Raw genomic sequence first — 27,010 nt, forward strand, 5'->3', positions numbered from 1 at the left:
AAAGATTGACTCTTGCTATAGGGGTGTGGAAACAACAATCAAACCTCTACAGTGTGATCACATAGCTACAGCTGAGTAGATAATAGGCTCCTGGGTTTGATATTTTAATTTCCCTTCTGTAAGTTATTTTCTCCCCCAAAGTATTTCTGGTCTGGAATTAGATTTTTCAAGCTGAAAGAGTTTTTAGGGTAGAATGATTAAAAAAAAAAAAAAAAAAAAAAAAAAGGAGGAGGTAGCCCTGAATACTTCATTCAATCTCATATGAAAATTCTTTTATTCATAATTTCTGGGTTCATTTAAATCTCTTTGCAAACATGTCATTTTTTTAAAGTGACAGGTGCCATTTCAAACAAGATACTGAAACGTTCTCTAATGTCTCACATGGGACAGCTTTTAGCTACCTATGTCATTCCAGGTGAGCTAGATTTCCTCTCAATAGCCAGACGTGATGAGGGACTGGCTGGAAACGCTTTTTGTTTCTTTTGGGAGAGGCTAGTCATAAAACAGAGCAGCAGATCTCTACACTTACTCTGCTCAAAACCAGAAAGAGAACAAAACCAGAGCCCTTTGGTTACCCACTAGAGTTCAGACTATCATATACTCAAAGCAGGAGACCTAGTCTCTGCTTTTCCTGACTTGGACATGGTACTAGAAAAAAAAAACTCTGGCATCTTAGATGCTCATATCATTTACTCCCACCAGCCTGCACATCTGCCCATTTTTAATGGTACACTTGCAGCAGAAGCAACCAAGGAGAAACTTCAGAGAAGCCAGGAGATTATCACCTCTAGCCAGAAGGTGGGAAACAGGATCCCATGTTCCTGGGCTACACCAAGAGGAGTGATGTTTTGAGTGTGGGCTGTCACATCCCAACTGAACACCCAAGTCTGGTTATCCCACCTTTCTTCGTGGAAGCAACAGGAAGATGTCTGAAACCACAGACTTGCTCTGCAGGGTAAAACAGTTTCTAGCCCATTAATAGAACTGCTGCCTTTTGCCGTGGCCCTTAACTCTGAGGGCCTCCTTAAAAGTTAATATGATTTCTTCTTTCTGACAAAAGGCAATCTTTGACCAGCAGCGAAATCACACTGTAGAGATTACCTAGCAAAATTTTTTTTTTTTTTTCCCTGGACTCTGACTCACTTCTGTAATCAGCGTTCACCACCTCAGGGAAACCCATACATCAGCAACACCTCAGAAAACACTTATCACCTCCTTGTGTTCTGAACGGGAGATGAGGGGACAATGTATGCTTTAGCTCAAATTATCTGCTCTAGTGAGATTCAGGAATTGCTGCCAGCAAGTAGGACACCTGCTGGGACTCCACAAAAGAAAATACCTATTCAACCATTGTTGAGCCGTAATTGAAGGTTTAGGTTTACTAGAATGAGGTTTAAGAGGAGTCAGGACATTTTATCCATCCTCTGAGCCTGTACTCCTTGTGTTCCTTTGTAAACAAAACCAATCTGTTGCATGACTTACCAATGTATGGTTAGCAAACTAAGGAAGAATTAATTAGCTTCTTCAAAACAGAAACTGGTAGAACAATTTATATTCTAGATCTCCAGTGTTTAAACCTCCCAGAACAGTGCTCTGTGCATGTTAAGCAAAGGTTTGCTGTACTTAACAGTAACGCCTTTTCAATACTGCCACTGTTGGGAGAGTGTAATGCATTGAGCAGGACTGTTCTGTACTAGAGAGTGTTTTGTTATTTTAAATGGTCGTGACTGTGAAATATATCTCTCTCTTCACATTTAGTTTTAGAAAAAAAATACTGATTAAAGATTTTCGATATAGACAACATTCTAACTTAAACCACCTTCACTACATTCCATTTCTTGTAAAAAGCCCCCAACAAACAAACAAAAAAAACCACACACAAAAAAACCCACTGAAGTGCAGAACTCTCCCTTGTTGTTTTGCCACCATTCCCTAATACAAATAAAGGTCTTTACTTATAGGTATTGTAAAAGGCTGATGTATAGCACTTGTAATAAGAATAACTTTTTTGCTGGTCCTCATCACAAAATATGAATCCAGGTGAGAAAAGCAGATGCACAATTAAACTGTCTTTGTGAGAATCATTTTTGGCTACAAATAATGAAACTTCAAACACTGTATGAAATCTTTTGTGGTACATCATACAGAACTCGAATCTCATCTCAGCCACAAGAACAGAACAGTCAATGTCTCTTCTGTCTTGTGCTTGTCATGTAGTCACTTATAATGGATTTACTCTTCATTTACCTTGGTATAGGCAGGGACAGTATAAGACAGTGTAAAAGAGGACATGTTACAGAAAACAAAGACAGCTGCTGAAATGAAATGCAGCAAGGAAAGCTCAGCTGCCAACAAACTGAAGACCAGAAAAATAGCAAGGCACCCATTGCAAGGCAGGTCAGAAGCTAAAGGCAGCAGCATATCCCATTGGTGACCACACCTCCTCAAGCCTCTCCTTCCCTGCAAGTCAGTGGTGACAATGGCCATCTGTGTTCATGTTCGTGTTCCTGCTAAGGAGCAGAGTATGTGAGAAAGCCTAGCTGTTCCTACCTCACTTCCCTCCTGTGGTGGTGGAGACAGACACCTCTTGCAGTGTAAAAGCTCTTACTTTGCTGACCTTGTGCTTTGGGAGAGCCCCTGCTTCTCTGACTCTGTGGCAGGTAACAAAGATTGTGTATTCACCTACAACATTGTTTGAATCTGCGTACTTTCCCCAGATTCAACAGTCCCACAAGGAATAAGCTTTTCTTTTCATTGTGATCTAACTTCTAACTGCAGGTTTCCTGTTTAACAGAAAACCAGGACTATCAAAGGTACTCATAATCTCAGGAAAAACGTTACTCTTGGTTCCTTACATTATAGTTTGCAACAATGCTGCAGATGCTTAGCCAGATCTGCTAGTCCATGTATGGGTCTCGGCTGACTTTCAAAGTCCTAGTGACTTTCTGTGCCAAGACTGTAAACAAACGGCACTTGCCTATTCTTCAGGCATTGCAGTATCATAACACAGCACTGAAAACACTAGACTCAGGTCACCTTGTCCCTTTTGGGAAGGGGAAAAACATAGTCAAAATACTGAGAAAGTTTCACATTCCTAACTTCTCATTCCACATAGAAACAAAACAAACAAAAGCCCCAACAGTTCTGATATCTTTTATGTTCTGAGATCACCATGTATTGCTAGAGCAGAAACTCTTGTTACCCACATTCTGGTCCATATACAAACATTTCACAGAAGTGATGAGAAATTACTTTCTCACATTTCCAATAGGAACAGAAACAGATTTTGAACGCTCAAAACATCTTTCTAGTCAAGGATTCAATGCTCCAGCTGGGCTAAGGAAAACATCCATTTCACTTGACTGGCTTACAAAGAGCCTTTACCCCTTCCCCCAAATAATATGGATGCAGGTAGATTTCCTACTCTCTTTCATCTTGCTAACTTTGTTGAACTGAGATTCACTTCTAATGGCAGTAAATATTGAGAGATACAGAGGAAGAAAACCAGGTATGGTGCGGTTATTGCTACAACAAAATAAGTTGACTAAAATACCACCAGAGTACAGGGCTTCTTTCAGAAACAATAAATCAGGACACATAAGTGAAAGCGATTACATTTGCAGTACAGCTTAGAAGATTGCCTAGCACCATAATTTGGGAATTTTTACTGCTAGTTTGGTTTACTGCTTGGCTATAAATCCTATTTAAACAATCCTAGAAGGATTGCTGCGAACCTCAGAAGCACAAGGAGTTCCAGAACAAGCCACCTTTGAGAGCAGGAAGGCTGCAAGCTTCAGCACCAGCCACCCCTGGAAGCCTAATCCACAAGGGACCTTTCAGAAGGGTTCTTTATGTGTTAACGTGTTAGTCTCCTGGAGGTTTATTAGGAAGCTGTGAGGTCAACCAGTGACTAAATATCAATTAATTACTAAGGCTGTATTTATTGTATTTCTGGAGCTCTATAGAAGGTAAGTCCTGGCGTGTATCATTATTGAAATTCATTTGAGGTCTAAGTTAAAATTCAGACCAAGAAAGTTTAATGCATAAAATGATAAATCAATCAATCTCAGTTGGATAACATGCAACAGATGCTTTACACTGATCCTCTGCAATGGGTGGCATCCTCAGCATACCTTCTAAGAAAATAAGAAATAGAAGAGGTGGGGGAAAAAAACCACATAGATTTATATTGGCTTGTGATAAGTAGAGGAAAAATGTATTTCACTTAGAGTAACAGAACCAGAAAGCACTGATATGCTGGGATCTGGTTTCTTTTATCCTAAGTTCATCTGTTACAAATAAAAATCTGTTCATAAATGGAGAAAAAAACACAAGCAAACAGACAAAATACCGCTTTCTGTTCATTGTCTCTATGAATAATAGTGATACAAACAATACAAAGGCTTATAAAAAAGCTAAGCAAAGGATTTCCTAAATTAGCATCTAGAGAGTTCAAGGAACATAATCAAATAAAGAAGGGTATCATCTTACCACAGATGGATACAATATGAAATACATGATGTCTTAGAGAGCGAATCAGTTAGTCACTGCTCCATTTCTGTGTCTGCGGTACTAAAACAGTCCCAGGGACAAATTGTCTCATAATGAAAAAAAGCCAGCAATTTTAAAGGGAAATGGCTATAGCAGAGTGTATGTACAGCTACACAGCATTCAAGCTGTAGGTAAAGATTTCAGAAGCAATTAACATGGAGTTGTTTTTCCAAGGTTAAATCCATAGGCAAAAATAAGGCAAGGATGCAAAGTCTATATAGAGATGAAGAGGTTTTGCACACTGAATGACCACTATGTTTTCCATCCACAATGACAACCATGTCCAGCAGTGGCTTTGATCTCAGCTTTCAGGCCTGCAATATAGACATTCACATATTAGCTAGTCATCTGGTGACCTTTGTAGATGAATCAAAAACCCAGGCTTTTCTGGGCCATGATTCATCAGGCTTACTATAGATATCTACCTTAGCAAGTGCTTCATCTACTATACCTGAGCAGAACTGCACCATGAAAGTGTATTTCTCCTCACCAACCCTAAAGGATTGCCTGTAGAACACCTCCATACAGGCATCTAAATTCCAAATGCCTGCTGTAGGTTTAGGAAAATGGCACAATTAGTACATCTGTTGGCAGGCTAAGACGTAAGTCCTTTGGTACCACATGTGCCTGATCCACATACAGCACAGGAGCAAAGAGCTGGGACCTGTGCTGAGGCACAGGTTTGGTACTCAGATGAAGTTTATTCCTAAACATATACCTGTAGACAAATGGTAAAGACAGCAAGCAGAACCAAATGTCCATATCAGATAGCACTGATTTAAGCAAAAATTATTTTTATTTATTTCAAGGACAGCAGAATTTGGCCAATTAGGAGAATATCTGAAAATCCCACAACCACGGTGCTTTCCAAAGTAAGAAAAGGTTAACAAGAACCAGCTATTGCAGACCTGAGGCATTTACACAGAAGCTGAACGTTCAAAGTTACTTTGTACCCATAAGTACTACTGTAGGATCATTAAAAAGACCTCAAAATCAAAACCCTCAACCAAACCAAAAAACAACCAATAAAACTCCTGAAGCACTTGGAACCCCATATGCATTCAGTATGCTGAGCACATTTGAAAAATATGACCTTAAATTATCATCTCTGACAGGCTCAAAATGTGTTTTTTGAAGGAAATGTGCTTGCTGTCATGTTAGTGAGAAAAGGAACTGGGGTTGGAGGGTGGCAGTGGGGGTGGGGTGGGGAAGTGTTATCACAGTCATTTGAAACTGGGTATCTAGTTTGCCAAAATACGCCTGAATATTCTTCCCAGTTATTCACTACATTATCTCAGGCTGTTGCCAAAACTTGTGCCAGATACAGGCACCAAAGCGTGATTCTTGTCTTGAAAGAACCACTGTATTAAAGGGAGAATAGATTTTCTTTCTTTTTTTTTTTTTTTTTTTTTTAATATTGTTAAAATACATGTGATTCATCATCCCTCGTCCAGGGCTATGAAAAACATTAGAGCTTGATTAAAAATTGGCGGGGGCGGTGGGGGGGAAAGGTGGGAAGAAGGAAAAAAAGAGTTTTTATTTGGAAACCTGGCTTCTCTACAACCAAATTCTTCATGAGGAATCAGGAACTTATAAGAAGATAAGTGATGAGTGTTAAAACAACTAAGCATTTTAATAACTTTTAGGAGCTTTTACAGGGTTTGAACTTCTATAAAATCCAAGATCTGTTATTGATACTAATTCTAAAAGAGAAATGATGTATAAGTTAGAAGAAGCATGCTTAAATTTCTGTGTATTTATTTTACATCTGAATTTTGTATTTGAGAAAATCTGTTCAAGTAGTTCTTTTAAACTGGGAAAAGCCCAAATTAAATAAACCTCTGTCTAAAATTTTCTCCTACCTTCCTTACACTAATCCTTTTGCACAGGCAAGTATTTTAAATTCTTTTTCTACCTGTTATCTTGCTGTCTTTTATTCCATCTTTCTTGGCTTGATCAGCAGAGTTAGACAAATCTGTTTCTCTCTCCAGAAGAATCCATTTCGTTTCGTGGTTTTCCTGTACTAACAGGTACACCGATGCCCAAATTTCTGGCTCTCAGAATGCTTACCCAGTGATAAACACAAGTACATTTGAAACACTATGGAGAAGAAAAGCCAAACCAAACCGAAAAAGGAAACAAAAAAGAAACCCAACCCCTGCTGCTGTTACATTGGGTAACCTGTTTTTAGCAACAAAACCCCCCCCCAAATACAAAACAACAAACAAGAAGCCCCATAAATTCCTGCATAGCATTGTTTTAAGAAACTATCTTAGTCTAATTTGAAATGCACAAAGTGAAAATTATATCAAATGGCCCTTGGTAGAGCTGCACGGGGAACATGGGCAGTAAGGACTCAGGGTTACTAACTATGCATTTGCTGCAAGATTCAAAAAGGAGTTTTAGTTTTACTTTGCCAGCTCCTAGAGTTATGTGGTTAGGGAAGACTTTTTTCTTTTTTAAGACATGGTCAACAATAGTTCAGAAACTGGAAAAGGAAGCCTAAAAATAGACAGCCTTACAAACGGTAGATTATGCCACCATAAGCCTATCTTCTTTGATGTTCAGTGATGACTTCTGAATGCTTATTGTCAGCAAGACTTAGTATTTCCTACTGTTTCTTCACAACCACCTTACAGCCCCCCTGGCTCTACTAAGCAGAGGTGGATTTATCTGAAACCTTTCCCCATGTGAGACTGTAAGGAGGAGCAGAGAAGCCAGACATTTCCCAGTCCTCCCACAAATAAAGAGGAAGCAGGGTACGTTTGCCACAGAGCTGTACCAATGTTCCCCCTTGGCCCCAGCACCAGCCAGGGGCTGCAGGCGATGCAGCCCTGCAGGGAGGCACTCCAGAGACCACCGGAATTTGTCAGCATTCCAAAATTCCAGGAAAAGTTGCAGTCTTTTTTTTTTTTTAATCTACTAAGAAGCAAGCATCTGTTCCACATACATGTTTATAAAGAAAATGCATATATATATATCTATCTATCTATATCTTTGCTCAGAAGTATCAGCAGAAAGGTTGATGGCTCTTCTTTCACTCTCCTGGTTGTGCATAATGGACAGATATGGCAAGAAACAGCCAAAAAAGAAGAATTCAGATGAATTAAACTGCCTGGACTCAGGTGTTACAAAACGAGGCTGTTAATGTCATCCCTCTGAAGGAAGCTGTCATTGCAAGGGAGGCCCTTCTTGGCCACAGGTAGCATTATCTTGACAAATGGAGTGGGATGATTATGTTTAAAAGAGAAAGGGAGGGCAGATACTTCTAAAATTATGGCAGTAATTCTAAAGCTGAATGGCAGCTTAAGCCTTTGTCTTCCCTTGCAGCACATAATTAAGGCAATATCGTTTCCTCATTACCAGAGGATACTGCTGTAAGCTTTGAAAATGGCCTCTAAAGAGCCACTGACACCGCTTGAAGAGTTTTGCAAAAACATTGTTTAGGGACAAATTTAATTATTCATCACATATTTTCTGACTTAAATGAAAAGACCTTTGCATTGTAAGCCACAGGCAGCAGAAGGCAAGAGGGACCTGAATGAGAGCACATAAAGCAAGAGCTTTGACAGCACCATGGAAAAGGGGGGCGGGTCATTTTGTAACGCAGTTGGGCAGCGCCCGGGACTGTCCCCCTAACAGACCCAAGATGCACTATCATACACCACTACCCAGCTCTTAGCTTTGGGCCTCACTTGATGATACAGATGGATATTTCCAGCATCCTTCATCCCATTTATTTGCTTTTGGTAAGCTCTTGCAATTTGCAAAAATCTTTGCCTGTCTCCAGTGACAGTGACAAAACTAGTACAAAATTGGAGAAAAAAACCAACCCTTAGTGGTCTGAAGAAAACTACACAGGTCTTCTATTGATACCAGAAGCACATGTAAGGGTTTTATATGCCTCTACCTGTATCAGCCCAGAACAATCTTTTTTGCCTTATATGAATATGTTTACAACAATTTGCAATTGCCTATTGAAGAGAGAGCCTCCCCCCTTCCTCTTCTAGGTGTCTCCTGTTTCCTATGCTGTCCATCTGGAACACCTCCTCCTGGCCAGGTGCAGTCATAAAATGATGCTTCTCAGCCCACTTAATTGTCCTCAAGTGACAGATGGGATTTGACTATAGCTGGTAAGCCATAAGCACATGAAGCAGATGAGCAGTTAATTAGCAATGCTCATGTTTCTGTGCAAATATCTATAGAAACTAGACATAAAAAGATAGTCTTATCAAGCCAGTTAGTCCATCCTCTCTCTACTAACACAGTTTTTCCTCATATGGTACATTTTAAAGATTTGGTGTGGGGGTTGCTCTCCACCAGCACCAGCCCCCTGCCCCAAGCTACATTTAAAACCCCAGGTGACAAAGTTTCTATCAGCTCCCTTAGGAGACAATTCCACAGCCTAGTGAATTTTGCCGTCAGGAAATCTTTTCTTTATGTTCAGCCTAAAGCTAGCTCTTGAAAAAATTGAGCAGGCAAAATACAAGAGGAAAAAATCATATTTGATAACTTCACAGAACAATTTCTAAGAACTATTAAAAATTTGCTCTAAAACTGAGACTTCATGTTTCCTAGGATACATTAGCACTTCTGTAAGTGGTTGTATTAGAAAAAAAATCAGTGCAATTTTCTCTCGGCGGCAAATTTTGCTTTATCCTACTGCATTACTCAAATCTAAAGATTCTGGACATTAACAAAAAAAGGTAGAAATTAATGTGGTGATCCCAGGAAGAAAGGCAATGCAGTCAGTCTTTCTTATATTCCAGGTCAAAACACAATGTAAATGTCTATGCAAGCAGACAGTCTCCCAACTTAAATTCATTTATTTAGCCAGTATTAACACACAGAAGATGGTGGAGAACTTTCACTACAGAATCCCCTCTCAGGAGCCAGTTGTTTCATAAAATAACTCAGGATTCTATATGTAAATACATATATAACTCCTTACATTTTCAGAGTAGCTCTACAACACCTGAAGAAAGTTGCTAAAGACTCAACCTAAGGAATATTACTCCATAAAATTCCTGGAAATAATTTTACTTCTACCACATTTATTAGGTTTCTTTTCTATACATATGCCAGTCTTCTGACTTTCTTATGTGCCGAATCTTGAAAAATCTGTTTACAACTCACAACAGAAGAAATTTAACAAATCAAGACCCTTTAGCCTCAAGAAAGAAGTGAACTCCAGGTCTTGACAACAGTCATCTCTTTGCGAGTCCTTTAGTTTCCCTTAAAAATTTTTTCTCTTGGTTTAGAGCCTTCCCTCTATTCTTTTCTGTCTGTAAAGTCTCTCAATAGAAGGATCCTCCATCAGCAACAGTAAAAACTTCTCTGGAGATGCAAAGCAGGTGTCAGTGAATTATTTGGCCCATATAAAACTCAGGTCAGTCAAACTAGATGCATACCAGAAATCCCAAATTTAAGCAGCACAGGTTCTAGAAAAGATATCTGCTCATTGGTCAGATGTCTACTTGAAAAAATTTCCCCTATCTGCCATACCATTTGACTTGTTACAGGGATCAAGCCCTACATGCAGGTGCTCAGACTCCTGCACTATCAGGAACCACAGCCTCCCAAGAAAACTCTTTTCTATAGATCCAAAAGTTATCATTATTAGACTTTCAGATCAACAGTTTCTCAAGAGAGATATCAGAACGCTCTTTCTCCTCTTTTCAGCTTAAAGAGACCTGTAATAAAACTTGACCTTTTCTTCCCAAGAAATAGGTGAAGGCATACCTGCTCCATCTGCAAACTGAGCTCCCACCAATGCTGCCGACCACTGCAACTGCCAAGAAGCCCGAAGTGTAGATAGAACAATTTTCACCTAACAAGGAGTGAAACACTATAAAAGCTATCTGAATTACTCAAGTAAGCCAGAGACCATGATTATATTGGCATAATTTCTGAATCAGGGGTGCTAATAACTTAGTAAATTCTGCAGTGAAGCTATGTCTTAATACCCTGGTAGAAGATCACTGTTTCTGCCCACACTTGTAAGCACTGAGTAATTAGTGCCTCTTTGCACCCTGCTGTGCAGTACAGCTGTGGGCTCAGCCAAACGCTGTGTCAGGCTGTGCCATGAGGACTGTAGGAATCTGAATATTCCGAGTCAAACCAGCCTGAACAAATCTGAATTGTGCCATGCCTATGGTATATCCAGCCCAGTATCTTCTCTTTGCTAGTAGTCAATAAGGGAAACCAGTCAAAAAACTTAAAACCAATGCAAATCTACAGTGATAATTTCCCAGAAAACTCTCTGTCAGCCTCTTAGTCGCTTGTGCTCTAGCTAGCATTGTTAACCGAAGATAATGCCTTTGCACTTTAAAAAAAAAACAAACCAAACTATGCCTTTCTGTGTTTAATTCTCCAATTGGTCTATAAATTAATGCAAACACTTAGCAATCTCTGCATCCTGCAGGAAAGGGTTTCACAGCTTTTCACAAGCCCAAATGAAGAAATGCTTTATTTTGTTTGTTCTGGACCCGTCGCTTGCCACTTAAATCTGTTGTCCTTTAAGATTTGTATCAGAAGAGAAACAAAATTATATTTCATAGTCTTAGATAGATTTATCATATCAAGCCAGAGTAAATCCCTTCCAAGATGAGAAGCAAAAAGACTGTTCAATCATTCTTCGTGCAAAAACTGCTCCATACATACATCCAGGTTGCCCTTCTCTGCATTTTTTCCAGTTCCTCTTACAGGACCAGAACTGTGTAACTTCATTGATAAGAGCACTGAAGTCACTTAACAGCTCAAGCTGGACCTAAATAGACTGTTGTAGACAAACAGGAAATTGTACTGGCTGATGCCCTTTAGTGTTGCTTACTGCTAAAGGCAACAACTGATTTACTGTCACTGGATAATCATCTGGACTACCTGCAAAGCAGTACTGCTTTGTACTGACCAGAAAAGCTCACACAGCACTTTTGAGGGATGTCCAGTAGTTTCACAGGGACTAGACCCCTAAATTTTTATTTTCTGAGCTAGGGAGCACAGGAGGATATACTAGCAAATAATATGTTTGTGTTATCAGACAAAATCTCTTGGTTCTGCCATTCTAGTTCATTATACAGAAAAGTAAATAAAATCATGAATGAATCATCACCTGAAAAATCTCAAGAATTCACAAATTACAAGTTTATTGATGACCCAGTGAGTAAACCATCTATATTTAATAACTTCTACTGTTCTTACTTCCCTTATGGATTACATGTGCTAATCACAGTGATTGTCTTTGAAGATTTATTGTTGCTTTTCATCTCTGTTGTAGTCACATATCAGAAGCTTTTGCTGCAAGAAAAACAAGTTAACAAGCTGCTGCTGACTGCGTGATGAGTGGAGTTAGTGGCACCTTAAAAGTAAGTTCTGCACAGGCAGTGCATCTTCACGTAACTGAATGTCATGGGAGATAAAGCATGTCTGAGTAATTAAAGGAATTACCAGTGCAACTAACAGACATGCAGGACCATCACCCTATTTTGGCTAACTGAGGTTTGGACAGCTGAGACGGGATCGCAGTCTATAGAATGAGGGACTAGCTGCAATTCAGCCAAATGACACCAAACGTGAAATGGTGGTTGACAACTGCTGTATAGAATCGTCTTGGGTTTGATGGCATTTTTTTGGTTTTTTGTTAGTGAAGACTTAAAGGCAGTCCTGTAGAAGTGGTAAGGAAAAACTGTGATCAAGGGACTTACGAAATATTTTTTCTGTGTTTACACGAGTAGTGGCAAATCTTGTAAAGGATGAATTCTATGTGTTTTTCCCATATGAACCATTTATGAGTAGTCTGCATTTTTCTCAGTGAATAGTTAAGCCAGTGATTTTGGGTAAGCTGAGATTTCTGATTTTGCTAGATTCACCATTTTCACTACCAGAGGCTGAGGTTATGTTTATCTGCACACAAAGGACAAAGACATGAGAAGTCCTTGGGCTCTTCATCTAAAAACTAAGGGAGCAAGTCAGCCATGAGCTGAGATAAATTACATCGTCCAGAACTTCAGCTGAAATAAAAACCCCCAACAATTAAGAAGCCAAATAAATCTTATGTGTCGCATAATAAATACACAAATGTTGTATAAGTTATATGTATATAAGGTTATAGTCCATCACTGCAGTAAAATTATGTATCAGTAGAATTTCTCCTAGTATGAATTTAATCAGTAATTCAGTACAATTCACAATAAAAGTAGAAAATATGTGAAGAAGGTTGGGTTTGCCTGGACATATAGTTGGAAGATTTTTAGTGTCCCAAGCAAGACAGGAAGCTAAGAATAGTTATTTCTGCAATTCCAGATGCCAGTATATCTGTATCCCTCCAAAATGACTGTTAAATAAATCCAGCAAAAATAAACAGGAATATAATGATGTGATGACTATTTTCTTCAACTCCGTTAAAGCATGTAAACAATTGTACAAAACGGTTCTGTGGCTTCTACTTTAGCTAATGCTTGCTATTTGAGTACTGTTTTCATAACAGTCTTGCTGAAATGAAAAGCCTAAATGAAGCTCTCCAGTGGGCTTACTCGTGTAAGCATAGCTGACTCTGTTGCTGCTGCTGCACAACTCTGGGGTTTGATTTGGTTCCCGTACCACCAGTTTAGCACTACCTCACCATTGCCTAAGCTTCATCACAATGACAAGTTCAGTGGGTGACCTGATCAGACCTCTGCTGTAGACACCGCGGGTTATCACAGACTAGTTTATGCCAAAATCCATGCCCCATTTTCCTCACTTATAGAATAGTAACAGTAATACAATTTACATGGAAAGCACCAAGGATCAATTTATTCACATTTGCTCAGAGTTCTGAGTGGAAGATGCACTAAAAGTACACGGAGTTGTTAGGGCAGTGTCAGCATACAGTCCCCAAAAGATCTGCACCCTAGCAAGATACTGACTTAAATCATTAGGAACTCTTTATTGCCCTTTCCCATGACTGAAAGACATGAATCACCTGTTAGGGATAATCCCTAATACATTTAAAAGTGGAGTAGCTGCCAGTTTCATTTTTAAGCGTAAGAGAGCACAAAGATGTATCAGACAACAGCATGTCCAGTACAACAAGCGTTGAACTGCTGCATATGGCTGCTCTGCCATGGGAAACTTCCTCATGCTTTTTTCAGCTGCTTCTTTTACTTTTCAGCTCTCACAGAAGCATTGGTGGTAAAGCCCTTTTCAATTCCTTGATGTGTGTGTCCCTCCTCGCTCCCCATTGCTTCTGTACAGATCAAATTCAGAGGTTAATTCTCTCCAGAGATGAGGAACTCTGATGGCCTGCTTTGCCACTGCCTAAGCCTCCCACTCCAATACTGTGTGTTCATTGCCATCTTACCTCCATATTACCTGTCCTGTGAAACTTAATTCAGCATTTTTACAGCCTGTTTCATTTGGAGAAGTCATTGAACTATCTGTTCCCTTTATGCATAACCATCTACAAAGAACAGACTTACTGGGACAAGAAAACAAACCAAAAAAAGAGACAGGAGGAAAGAAAAATTCTACAGCAAGAAGTGGCACCATCTCTGCATGGCTGTCAGCAATCCTAAAAATGGTAAGAAAGCCTGATTTTCTCAGAAATTGAGATACAAGTTTGTCTTATTTAGAATAGACTAATTATAATTTGGAGAGTGTCTATTTCCTAGAAAACGCAAAAGCTTTTTTTTCTGTAAAAATAGGATGAAATGCCACTTTAAAGTTTTTCACATGATAAAAAGTTCAATTTTGTTTTAAAACAAAACCCACAAACATTCCAGCTGAAAATATATTAAAAAAAAAAATCAAAGGAAGATGTTGCTGAATAACCTCTCACTCCTCCCTCCCCCAACATACCCAGTAAAGTCATTTGAACAGGATCTGTTCTCTAGCAAAAATAGTTGATTGGAAATTTTTCACCAGCACTTATTAAGTTGTGTCTCTCCTTTTTCCGATACAGAATTACTGCCCTGAGTGTATCCTCCATCTTCACTAGTCTATAAATACTTCATAAACCTCAGTATACTTAGGCTTAAGACAGGTCCCTGACATACGTTGGTATTGTCTCCTAGTGCAAAAGCAGAAGGGAAAAGCAAAGTTTATGCCTGTGGCCAAGAATGGATCTAACCACATGCACACACACATGCAGCATGTGCTTATGTTTAATGATCTGGAAAAAGGACTGAAAGGAAAGGATCTGAAAAGGCATAGAAAGGAATTAAAAATATTTTTTGAGCTGACTTGTAAAGTTTTATTCAAACAGGAGGAAGATACTGAAGAACTTAAAGAAGTGGGGAGACATTTAACCTTTCCAAAAATATTTATTGATTCTGAAGTGGAAACATAATTGTGAATTATCAGAGCATTTAATTTCAAATTACCGTTTCCATTTCAGAAGTGACCTAACATATAATATATGAAAGGGGAAAACATTTCCAAAATTGAGCGAATTGTAATCATGAAAGTTATCCTCCTTTTATCTTTACAATCAGGTATGTGGTTTTGGCAAGTTTTACTAAATCCTTCATAGACTTTTTTTTGTAGGCCTACTTTGACTTTAAGACCAAAGGCTTAGTTACAAGGTTTTCTTCCTCCCTGAGTTTTTTTCTGGTTTTCTCCTACAATAAATGAGTGTATATTTATACATATATACGTCACAGGGGCTGGTACTGCCATTCCTTTCCCTTGTGAGATGCCAGGATTTACTGGTTATCAGTATTAAAATGCATTTACTGCTATACAGTCTACACTTTATTTTTATTAATTTTTAATGGTGGTTAGAAGTATTGATTTTAAAAAAATATTTGTTATGATTTAATCCTTATTTTATTTTTTATTTAATCCCAATTGATTAATATGTATTTGGCAAACAAATGCCTCATATTCTATCCACGTGAGCATCGTCAGCTATTAACATTCATGATCTGCTTAGTCACTGTTCATGTTGTGTTCAGATTGTTGGTCATCCTAACCTCGTGTGATGCAAGTGCTGCTGCTTCTCTGAATCACTAAAACATGTCATTTGAATATCACACCAGTCAAAAAAATCTCAGAAAAATTAATGGGAATGCAAGTGACCAATATCTCTTAATCACCCAAAGCTTAGCATCTATTAACAGAATTATAAAGAAACATCTTTCTCCTAAGTATCAATTTCCTCCAAATGCCTACTGGTAAGCTCATATGTCCTTTTTTTTATTTGAGATCAATATGATTTTAATACCTCATGCCCTATAAGCATTCAGCAATACCTGTTACTCTATTACAAGATAATAAAAAAAGAACCATATGTTGGCAAGGTAAATGTTTTTTTCTTATTCCTGGAAGGCTACAGAAATAAATAAATAAATAAATAAATAAAAATTAAAAAGAACCCAACAATGAAAGGACAGCAAGATGTGTTTTAAAATAAACTTACAGCTTCAGGAGATTGTTTTGAAACAAAGTGGAAATTATTCTAAGAATGACAATCTGAGATCCCGTATCAATACTTTCCAAACATATCTCAGGTAATGTCTTGTTTAAATGTCAGAAAGGTTCTGAAAATTCAGTCAGGAATGTAAGGAAGGGATACAAAGGTCCAAAACTGCATTCTTCTATTCTTAAATGTTTTTATTTAAAGTAGCTACTTTAGCCACCTATGACTAAAGACTGTAAACATTCTGTAATCAACCTGGGTCACAAACATAGCATGGCTTCCCATCTTCAAATACTGTCAATCAAGAAATGGGCTTCTGAAAACAGACCTGATTTGCTGGGGTCTAAGATTTACTGCACAAATGGGATCTCAAGCTGCAATTTGCGTTTTACCTAAGCCAGCAAGAGAAGACTTATTTAGGAAGAACAGCTGGTTGCAGAGTTAATTTTTGTTCTTTATGTACTTGTCAATATAAAGAAAAAAGAGAGAATGATTGTGAGAGTATGTGAGTGCAACTACATCACACATTAAGCTTGGGATGCTTTTTGTTTAGGTTTTCCTAAAAGATGTTTGATTTCCATAATAGAAGGACTTTTATAGAAAACTGCACTTTTAATATATGCATTAAGCTCATCACAGTTCCATGAGAAAACAACACAAGCTATCAAAAAATAAAAGTTGAAAACGATTCCTTAAAACAAAAATGATTAGACTAACATAAAATAAGTAAAAAAGCTCTGTAAATCATAAAAAGAGATAGCACAGCCTAACAAAGAACTCATTCTCTGGTCTTTCTACAGTGTCTGGTGAGGTGGTGGTGTAAAGGGCTGTATATCTGATGGCCTGTGTGCAAAGTCTACCTCAAGTAAGTCTCACCTTTTGTTAGGTCACTACATGATGCATCTGTGATTTAAAGCTAACTACAGCAACATGGGAGTAGCTGGATGTGTCAAATGAGAGGACGAGATCAATGAGTCATGCTGGAAAGAACTCCAGCAGCTGTTCCTTAGTCTGAGTGCATTATTTATTTTCAAATCTAAATCCTATAGTTGAGATAGGGTGTAGCATAACTTTGAATTTTCCATTTTGTGGCAGGACGCTGATGTAGGGTAGAAGTCACCAGTGCACAGAAATTCACCATGTCCTATCTCAGCCTCCTTGCAGGAGGATGGATTTCTTTTCTTGGCACAATCTCAAATACAGGTAAATTTCCTGAGCCACAAACCCACAGAGTCATCGCAGACCTTTGTTATGCTGTTCACAGAATTAGGCAGTGAAAAATTTGTCAAAGAGGAAAACAAAACACTAAGGTGGGCATGAAATGCAGCCATTTGACATCCAGCACAGAAAAGACAGGTCAATCAATTCAAATCCGTGCCAAATCAAATAAATCAAATCAGTGCTCATCAATTGCACTCTCTGGAAAAAAGTCTCTTATGGAGATGGGCCTGTCATGTTTTAGAGGGTGTCTCACATTAATTTGAAAGCTTGTTGCTAGGTTCTACTAAGAATTGAGGGGAGGTCTTATAATTATTAACAAGTGACTCATCTGCTCACTGATGATAAAAACCTCTTTGTGTCCAGTGCTAAGGAAAAATAAGTAAATAGCATCCTCGTTCCACTCACCTATTCAGGGAGGTGAAAGAAAGATGGAGAAAACAGAAACAAATGCACAAAGGGCTTGAATAAATTTTTACATATTCACCAAAAGGATAAAAAGGGGTAGATGTGACAGATAAAGCACCTCACAGTCTCTCAACAAGGGATCAGCTGCATACACTGTGACTAAAGACACATATCATGAGACCTTCTTGAGCTTAGCCTGGCACTCCAGCTCAGTAGCAAGAAGTGGCATACAAATACATAACAAGACAGAGATATCTTCTTAGCTGTACCACTGCTGATTCTTCCTTCTCTCTTGCCCCTCATTCTATGAAAATTTCTCCAGTCTTTCTGTAAATGTGACCCTTTTTGCCATCAATGCATTTGCTCTCATAAATATCCACTGGGCCGCTCTACACCTTCTCTAATCTGACCCTCAGCCAGTAAGGCCATTTCTCTCCCATTCACGTGAAATTGCCATCACCCACCCCTGCATCTGAAAGAAAATGTCATTTATTGAAGCACCTGAAACTTCTCCCACCAGTTGGAGGACCATCAAGTCCAGTCAGAGTAGGGTGCTGGAAGACCATGGACAGGGGAAAGCTCAACCCTCTGTGAGACTCCTGGCCACACCATACAGTTGTGGAGCCTCTCAATAACCTTCCCCATCACCTCAAGAAGGTATCACTGTCAAACACACATCTGGAAAGCTAAGAACAGAAGATGTAATTGCTGAAAAGGAAAGGTCACACTGTCCTTACAAAGCGGGTGTCAGTTGATGGATTCATGGCTTGGTGCGCACTTGGTCATGTGAAACAGGATTAGAAAATACTTACATACCTCACATTGGTATTTGTTGAGCAAATCGAGATTTCTCAGGGATAACTACAAAATATTTTGATTGTAGGCAGCCTGCAAAAAACTCCTTGATCCTCTCCTCCACGAGAGTTTCTGGGACCTAACACATTTTTCTACTGAACATTTCCAGGGGAGATAAGTTATCTGACCTCACTACAGGGAGGAAGTGCAGTCAATATTTTGGAAAGCGAGGAATCAATGTTGTACCCTTATTTAAAAACCAATATACAGTTAGTATCTGCCAGCAGCAGTGATAACATTCACTTACACTGGAGATAACTCATAGAAAATGTCAACTAGCCATCAGTTCAGGAAACCAACAAAATGGTCTCAGTCCAGATAATTTATGTTCTATCAATACAGTTTGGCCTTTTCCTTTTTTAGTTTAGTACTCCCGGTTTACATACAAACGATGCAGAGCTTTCCGAGTATCACATGTATTTACCTAGTCACAGGAATATTCACAAAAGGAAGGAGATCAAATGACTACTGATGAAATGATTGGGAAGGTTTTGATTTTTATCTCTGAGGAGGTAGACATTTGTTGTTGGCTGCTTTGAAATCAGACAGGGACTGCTGAGCGAGCCATGACAGGCATTTTTTTTCCTCTCGACTTTTCCTTTTGCCATTTGACTGCTCATTGTTTTCATTCCATACTGAAAGGGCAGAAACATTTTTTTTAAGGCTGTTAACAGAGGGATCTCATATAAATTCTGGTACAGTCAGTTTTTCCTTTCTAGCACACACACAGGTGCTGCCCTTTCACTGGTATCACAACCACCCATCCTGCCACTGCAACAGAGGATGCGGCATGTTTAAGACATCCTCTTTTCCTTTTCCGTTCTTAATTTTTATCTTTAGGCTGTAACAAAAGAAGGATTACTCATTCTGACTGACACATATACTGAAGCTTTTCTGAGGAGCTTAGACATGACAAGAGAACGGCTAAGGACCTGGTGCCATTTTGAGCTCCCTTGCTCCTCAGCCCCCCAAAGCAAATTGCAACTGTAAAGGCAGGAGAGGAAAAATTCCTTACTTTCTCACCAGAACATATATTTCCTCCAATATCACACGTCTGATCCCCCTAATCCATGTGGCTTGATCATACTGAGGTCTTCCAAAGTCTGTCCCTCTCCTAAGTTAAGTCAAACACTATATTCTTAACTGGACAGTTGCAGCAATTTGTCTCAGTCCTCCACATAAAGACTTAGGCACAGCCCTGACCTACCTTCTCTGGCTTCAGGCAAAGAGTCACACTGATAATTTTCTGCACCAGAGCCACACACGTGTTTTCCAGAGATTTTCAGTGCTACATTAGCTCTGTTAAAATAGACAAGGTGCTTTCAGCCTTCATGTACTTTCTGTTGATTTTATCCTTAATCCAGCTTTCTGTTCTGCTCAGAACCTACATTGGTATGCACTGAAATGCACCTGCTTTACCTCTCACCTTTCGACCAACCAGGGTCCAGAACCCTGGATTTACTGCTATTCCAGGGCCCTCTCCTTATCTCACCTCTTTCCATAACACTATGGTGATAGCAGATCTGTGGGAGGATTAAAGACCAGTTCCTTCCTGAGGAGTGATTAGCAGCAGCCTCCTAAATGCTCCATTGTACTGCTTGTACTATGGCTGCAGCCATTCTCTCATGTCTACTCTTAGCTGGCATACCCTCCCATCACGTAAGTTTTCCATAGCTGGAAGAATGATTTAAAGAGCAGGCACTCAGAGGTCTTGATAGACTCTCACAGCACTTGTTGACAAGGTGCTCCTGGAATAATTCCTTTTGTCCAAGTAAATTGACTTCCACATTGGGCTTGACAGAAAAGTTTTCTGGTCCCATGAACTGAAATGAAAGTGCTTACAATTTCCTTGGGCCAAACTGAGATAAAAAGTATGCAAGCCTTCTAATGAGGTAGAAATGTTTTGTTCCAGTTCGACTGACAGATTTGCTTGTCATTTAACAAAGTGGAATTTGAGCATGGCCCCTTTTGCGATCAAGTTTCATATGAATTATTTTCAGTTTTCATACAAAATGCATGAACTGGAAAGTAATAATAAAATTTATCTTCCAGAAAGAAGTAAGATGGGGTGTTCTGGCAATTTTCTCCCTACAGTTTTTTCAGTCAGGAAAATTCATAAAACTGACCATTTTCCAATCATGTTTCATTCTGATAAATTTATTTTCCTGAGAAAGAACATCTATCACTGAAAAAATCACACTCAGCTCTGCCTTCTATGTGGGTCAGTAGGGATTCTGCATAGGAGCAGACCCTGACAGCACATCTCTTCCTTTTGTCTCATGTTTTCAAATCTGCATTTCTTTTACTGAAAAGATATTTTCTGACTTTTGCTGCTGCTGCTGCTCATTTTGTATGTTCAAGTTGGCCTCCTGGATTTGTCACAAATGTTTTCCGATGAAGATGAGGATGTCATCGGAGACCCAGATCACAGGCAGGACAGAGCAAATGCGAAGAAGAAAGAAAGATTGGAAACACTGTCATGCAAATATTCTGAAGTATAGGAACAACAACTGCTTCTAGGGAAGCAGAAATACTTCTAAATGACATGCTCTTTTTCCAGTTTTCCATGCGGCATCACTGTGGGCCTTTTAATGACGTGTTTACATCTGTTAATTTCATGCCAAGTTTTGGCAGTTGCCCACACAGAATGTAATTATAGTTCCTAGAAGCAGAAGTACCACGTACAAGTTTCCCACCCTGCTGTGTGTCCTGGGTGGAGGTGGGCTGGGCAAAGGGTGACAGCTGGCCCTTCACTGAAGTGATGCATCACATTGGGTGATTTGTGGGTTTTGTTATTATTTCAGTGCACTCATACGAAACCTTGTCTTTTGTCACAAGTTTCAGTTGATGACTGAAAGCTCTTCAGCACCCTGTGAGCATGTGCGGCCTCTGGCCACTGATAGAGTAAATCTCAGAATCTTGGTGAGATCCTTGGTCATAATAATTGAAGCCTACATGGTTAAGGCAAAGAGGAAACACAAGAGATACAGTGATGGCACATTTGGTGTTGGGCAATGGATTCCACAGTCATCAGGACTGGCTTGAAGGAACCAGGGATGTCTTCCTTCTGCCTTTTGTAAGCAGTGTTACTGCTTTTCAGTCCACACCCAGAGGGCAGTTACTCTCTCCACAAAACTAAACACATGACAGCACACTACAACAAATCCAAAGTAAGTAAGGCTGAGCACTCAGGTCAGAAAGAATACTGAGTACTTTCATACTTTGTCTCCCACAGATCATCTTTGCAGGTCAAGGCTGAAATACATTAGCACTGCAAAAAGGGGTTTGGGGGTTGACAGGCACTGCCATCACCCTCTGTGCAGGTGGATAACAAACGCACTCTTGAGGGTTACCAGTCTGCAACTCTTTGCCAGGGAGTTAGATTCACTTGAAGTCACCTGAAGTATTCCTGCCTACTACCAGTTAAACATTGATAAATTTGAATCAGCTTTCCATTTTGTTTTTGGGGTTTTTTTCGTGGATTTTTTTTTTTCCCCCACAAGGACAAAAAATTAACAAAAATAGGGGGATAAGATGGGTCTAAGGTCATTATATTGCAAGGTTCAGTCAGTGGCTAGAGTTCTCTGCAAAGAGAGGGAGCAGGAGAACTTTGACAGCGACTGCCAGGTTGCTGTCAGCTCCGGTCCACCCTGAGCAGCAGGCAGAGCAGAAGCCGTGGGGCAAGGCTACATGTGCCATTTATACTTCCCATTAGGGAAAATGATCAGTTATGTTCCAAATATAAATTTAAACAAGAAGCACTAATGTTGTGAAGAGCAGCGTGGGGCAGAGAGGGCAGCAGCATATGACAGCTCTGAGGCTGGGTGACATTTCTCACCCTACACGGTGCATCCGGGGCTGCCAGATTGCCTGCCTGCCAGTGCACTGCACAGCCAGATACCAGCGGACACTGGGCCCAGAGTCACCTTAAAAAAACAAAGCTGTGCTGGGAAGAGTGGGACAGACACCGCCTCTGATCAGAGAGGTGATACAGATCTTTGCTGGGGTTCATAGGTTAAAATGGCTTGGTTGAGCATAATGAGTTTTTTCTTCCTGTCCCCTAGCATTGTTTATTATTTTTTATTCACCCCCTCTTTCCCTGAGAATTAGTGGCACTTTCAGGGAAGGTCTGAAGCTCTGCTTTGCGCTGCTGCTACAAGGCAGCTATAAGCAGAGTGCACACAAAAAGCACTCTGTTGTGCTCAAGTGGTGATCCGTAGGCAATGCAAACTAACCACCAACCCAGGGCAAGCTGTAAACAAGGAAACTGTAACCGGCCTGAAACACGGCAAGATTAAAAGTAATTATCTGTCTCTCTTCCTTCTCACCACAAGCTCAAATTTGCCTTAGTACAGCCTCCATACACAGCAAGGTCCAACAGAAAATCGGTACCCTGCATGGCAATGTTTCCTCTTTCCCGAGCAACGGAAAATAACAGTGACAATCGTATGGCATCTGCTGGACTTATCCATGGTGAACATTGTACAATAAAGTTAAGAGGTGTCAATTTAATTAACTGTGACTTTATAGACTGAAGTGATGCTTAGTGTTTGCCTGTCTCTTCTCATCAGGAGAGTTATTCTGCCCTATTAATCCCAAAGATGGGGTAGATAAAATAAACACTACTCTTCTTAATATCTCCATGGTAGTGCCCCAAAAAGACTAGAACAGCCCCGGCAAAAAATGGTTCTTCCTTTAAAAACTGCTATTTGTCTCCTTTGGATAGGAAGGAGTTACTCAGTTTGAAAACTCTTCCTTAAATATATTACCACAACTGACCACTTTACATTTCCAGTTTACTAATCCATCATACTGGGACTTGTTGACTTCATCACAGATTTCCTCTTTAGTTTCTTGTTACATTTAGTCATGCACTTGCTTTGTGATGCAAAAGTGTGCATATGTCCATGCAAGTCAGGGAGAGACTCAGTTTCCATTTTGCTACATCTTGTCCTGTGCTGCCATTTAGATGCTTCCCCCCACCCAAATTCTCAGTACACTTAGTCTTGCTGAGAGCGTATATGTCTGATGACGTCAGACAGACATGACATAGCATATACCTGCTTGTGTACCCCACCCCCAACATGCCCACCTTGCCAATTCTGGATGTCCATTATCAGTGGCATCACCTTACCAAGAACACCAACCTCTGTGGCAGTAGACACTGAAGTGGGTGCCCACTGCTCCTCCACAATCCTCACTCCCTTCCCTTCTCTAGCTGTTCCTATGCCTTCTGTTTCTTCACATGACATTTGCCAAGGTCCTCACTCTTTCAGTGCATGGTTTTATATACAACAGAGTTGATCTGTCCAGCAAAGTTCTTTCTCAGCTTTGCAGGATTTACTAATACATCCTAAAAGCTGGAATCACTTACACAGCTTTACTCTATTGCCCGGTTTTTCCTGTATTACAAACCAAATTATTATACTTTCTTTCAAACCTCTTTCCATCACTGTTTCAAAACTGCTGTGAAGAAAAACCCTATTGACGCTTAAAAAATAAATATTCTTTTTGAACTGCCTTTTCATGCCGAGAGAAGCAGAAACTAAACCAAGATTAATTTCTCTACATGAACAATCTTATGTAGGCTAACAAGAAAATGAAGATAAAGTTATACATTTCTCTAATGCTTTTAAAATGCACAACAACAGATATTTTTTGGCCAAAAACTAGGTAACTGTATGAGTGGTTTGTGTACATATTTATATCTAGTTTATATTATAGCTGTATAGTTTATATATAAACATAAAAAAAACAACCCCAAAACCTTGGCACTTACCTTTGAGAAGTAACATTTATCCCAGGTTCGGTAAAAAAGTCTCAGACAGGCACTTAGACCTTCTTTCTATGCCATGCATCCTTTTTTCAAAAGAAGATATAATCAGAAAAATCCTGGTTGATGTCTAGCAAACCAAAATGCAGACTAGATTGTTTGTCAGATGCAGCCTGATTCAGTGAAGTCCGAGTGTGTGAATCCCTGAGACTCCTTTTTCAGTAATATCCAAAGCATAAAAAAGGGAAAGGAAAAAAAAAAAAAAAAAAAAGACAGACAGACAGAACAAAAAAAGAGTGAATAACTTGTTCTTTTCTTGTTTGGTTTAAAAAGACAGTCGTGGAGGACTAAGCAGCCTGCCGGCTTCTCAAGCATTCGGATCCTAGTGCATCCCAAGGTAGCACATGCATTTTGGTACTGCAAGTCTTCAAGTTCATACTAGCAAGCCCAGCTTCTGTGTATGTGCGTGTTCGTTGGGGAGGGGGGTTGAGCTGTTTTGTGGGGGGAAGAGAGACAGGGAGATACACACACACACTCATGCAGAGATGGAAAAAGGAAAACCAGCAAACTGGAGTGATCTCACAAAGTGCTCTAGATGGCAGAGCCTGCACAGCTTGTAAGACAAGCAATGTGCACACACACAGACACACACACAAAGAAAAAAAAAAGAGAGAAAGGGGGAAAAAAACCCTGAGAGAACTAGCAGGCAGCTTCAGGAATTTCTTCTTACCTCTTCTGACGATGCAACATACAGCAAGTGCTTCGTGCTGCATAGGAATCCGTGCAGGCACGACTCAGTCAGACCCCTCACTTCTGAAATAAACAAATAAGTAGTATAGGAAAGGGAAGAAAAACAGAAACCAGAGGAAATAAGGCTATGAAAAGAAGCTATTAAACAAGTAAGAGTGTTACAAAGAAGGCTTGAGTGGGTGGGAGGTGAATAGTTGATATGGGGAGAGGCATCCAAACTCCTGGCCGTAATACAGATTGGCTCTGTAATTATGTGGCAAAGCACTGCCTTCTAAGCCATTGCGTAATAATAGAAACCTAAGCTGTGTAGACACAGCCTGACATGCTAAATCCTTAGGAGCTACACTCAACATTTGTCATTGGAAAGCGTGTCTGTTCTCTGGGGGTGGGGGAAGCTGAGGGAAAATGGGAGAGAATTTTTACTGCAAAATGCACAAGCTGCAGCTGCAAAGAGCTCTCAGGTGGTGCCAATGCCTGAAATGTTAAAGTGAAACTCATATATATATAAATATATATGTATATGGAGAGATAGATAAATACAGTATGTGGTGTTTAAGGACATGGTTTAGTGGTGGACTTAGCAGTGCTGAGTTAATGGTTGGACTTGATCTTAAAGGTCTTTTCCAACCTAACTATTTCTATAATTCTATGATTCTAATAATATTGTCAGCTCCATTCACGCTGTTCAATACTAGAAGAATTTTTCCCTTGCTGTATTTTAGTAACTCAAATGACAAAGGGAAGGGCATATACAAAAGTGTTCAGTGTTAAATATTATTATTTATAATGCTGATGTCAAGTAGTGCTCCCTTTGTACTGATCAGTACTAGAATGTCTAAATAAACCTGAATTAGGATAAAAGAACTTGGGAGGAGCGATCAGCCTTTTCCATTTACTGGCAGCTTCCTCTCTCCAGCCCTCCAGACACAGACATTTTCTTCTGCCTCCCTTGGTTGAAGAGGCTCCTAGACAGAGCCAGGGAAAAGATAAGCACTAGCTAAGTAAGAGTAGGTAAAACCCCAGCTCATTCAAGTTACCACAGACAAGCATCGATACACCAACAGACAGAACAATTTATAATGCACATAGAAGCAATAACAAACCAAGAAAGCAATATAATTTTGCAGTGGAAATTTACCTGGAAACTGTGGCCCTGGCTCACACCTATGGTCCATCTAGTCCAGTAACTTCCCTCTGGAAAGTGATCAGTACCTCCACCTCTGAGGAATATGAATGAGTTTGTGCAGCCAGGGCTAGACAGCCAGGGCTAACCTGTTCATGGGCAAAGCTTCTCCTTAATCGCTGTTCTTTAAAGATTAGTTAATGCACTGAAGCATGAGCTGGGGAACAGTCTGCTTCTGCACATCCAGATTAAATATGTAGTGTCTGATTCTAAGGCCCTTTGTAGTTGGCGTAAAGTACACATCTTTTTAGGCACCCTAGATCTAAAGAGTAAAATCTTCTGACACTTTGTAAACATCCTGGTGTGAAAAAAGGGCATGAGTTCAGAAAGAGCTGTAGTATTTCAGTCTGGAGAGACAGAAGTATATTTTTATAGACTCACCTAGCCTAGTCACTCTGCGTTTACTTCTTACCCTTGGTGGAAACACCAGATATATTTCAAGAAGCCATCCAGTGCAAGTAGGAGAGAACCAGGTCACTCAGCTAGTACGTAGGTATCAAATTTGGCTGCTAAAAGTTCAAACCAGACTGAACTGAAGACATTGAAGATAGTTTTGAGAATGGCTGCATAGAGCAACACATACTTTTTCTGGAGGGGATGATTAAAATGTTTCTGCTGCAAATTTTAGATCCCTTACTGTTACCAGTCTCACTCCTTTGGTGTATGCCTGCTGTGTTCCCAGGTGACTCTCTATACGCCTAAGGAGAAGACTGCAGATGTTGAACATAAGGGAGTTACACCACGGTAAAACAGAGGAGCAAGGACTGTGGACAGAAAAATTGGTTGTTTTGCAGCATATCCAGATTTCCTTGGCTTTGTGTGGAACAGTGCTGAAGGACTCTTCCTGGGAGAAAGGCCAAGAGTTATAATGGTC

The 27,010-nt window shown here is 39.7% G+C and overlaps 1 protein-coding gene across 8 annotated transcripts in view; it reads right to left on the reverse strand.

Moving 5' to 3' along the window:
- Positions 1-26,265, reverse strand: part of LRFN2 (leucine rich repeat and fibronectin type III domain containing 2) — a 160,839-nt gene extending 134,574 nt beyond the window's left edge. For 2 of the 8 annotated variants that reach the window (XR_008735001.1, XM_027801200.2), the window contains exons 1-3: positions 26,092-26,264; positions 24,934-25,016; positions 24,210-24,416 (exon numbers count right to left, since the gene is read on the reverse strand). The gene's annotated coding sequence lies outside the window, so the exon portion shown is untranslated. Of the gene's footprint in view, positions 1-24,209; positions 24,417-24,933; positions 25,174-26,091 lie in introns of those variants that run through there. The other 6 variants (XM_027801197.2, XM_027801196.2, XM_027801199.2 and 3 more) reach the window with 6 other exon arrangements.
- Between the last annotated feature and the right edge of the window lie 745 nt (positions 26,266-27,010).

This window comes from Falco cherrug, chromosome 13, assembly GCF_023634085.1.
Source record: "Falco cherrug isolate bFalChe1 chromosome 13, bFalChe1.pri, whole genome shotgun sequence".
NCBI lineage: Eukaryota > Metazoa > Chordata > Aves > Falconiformes > Falconidae > Falco > Falco cherrug.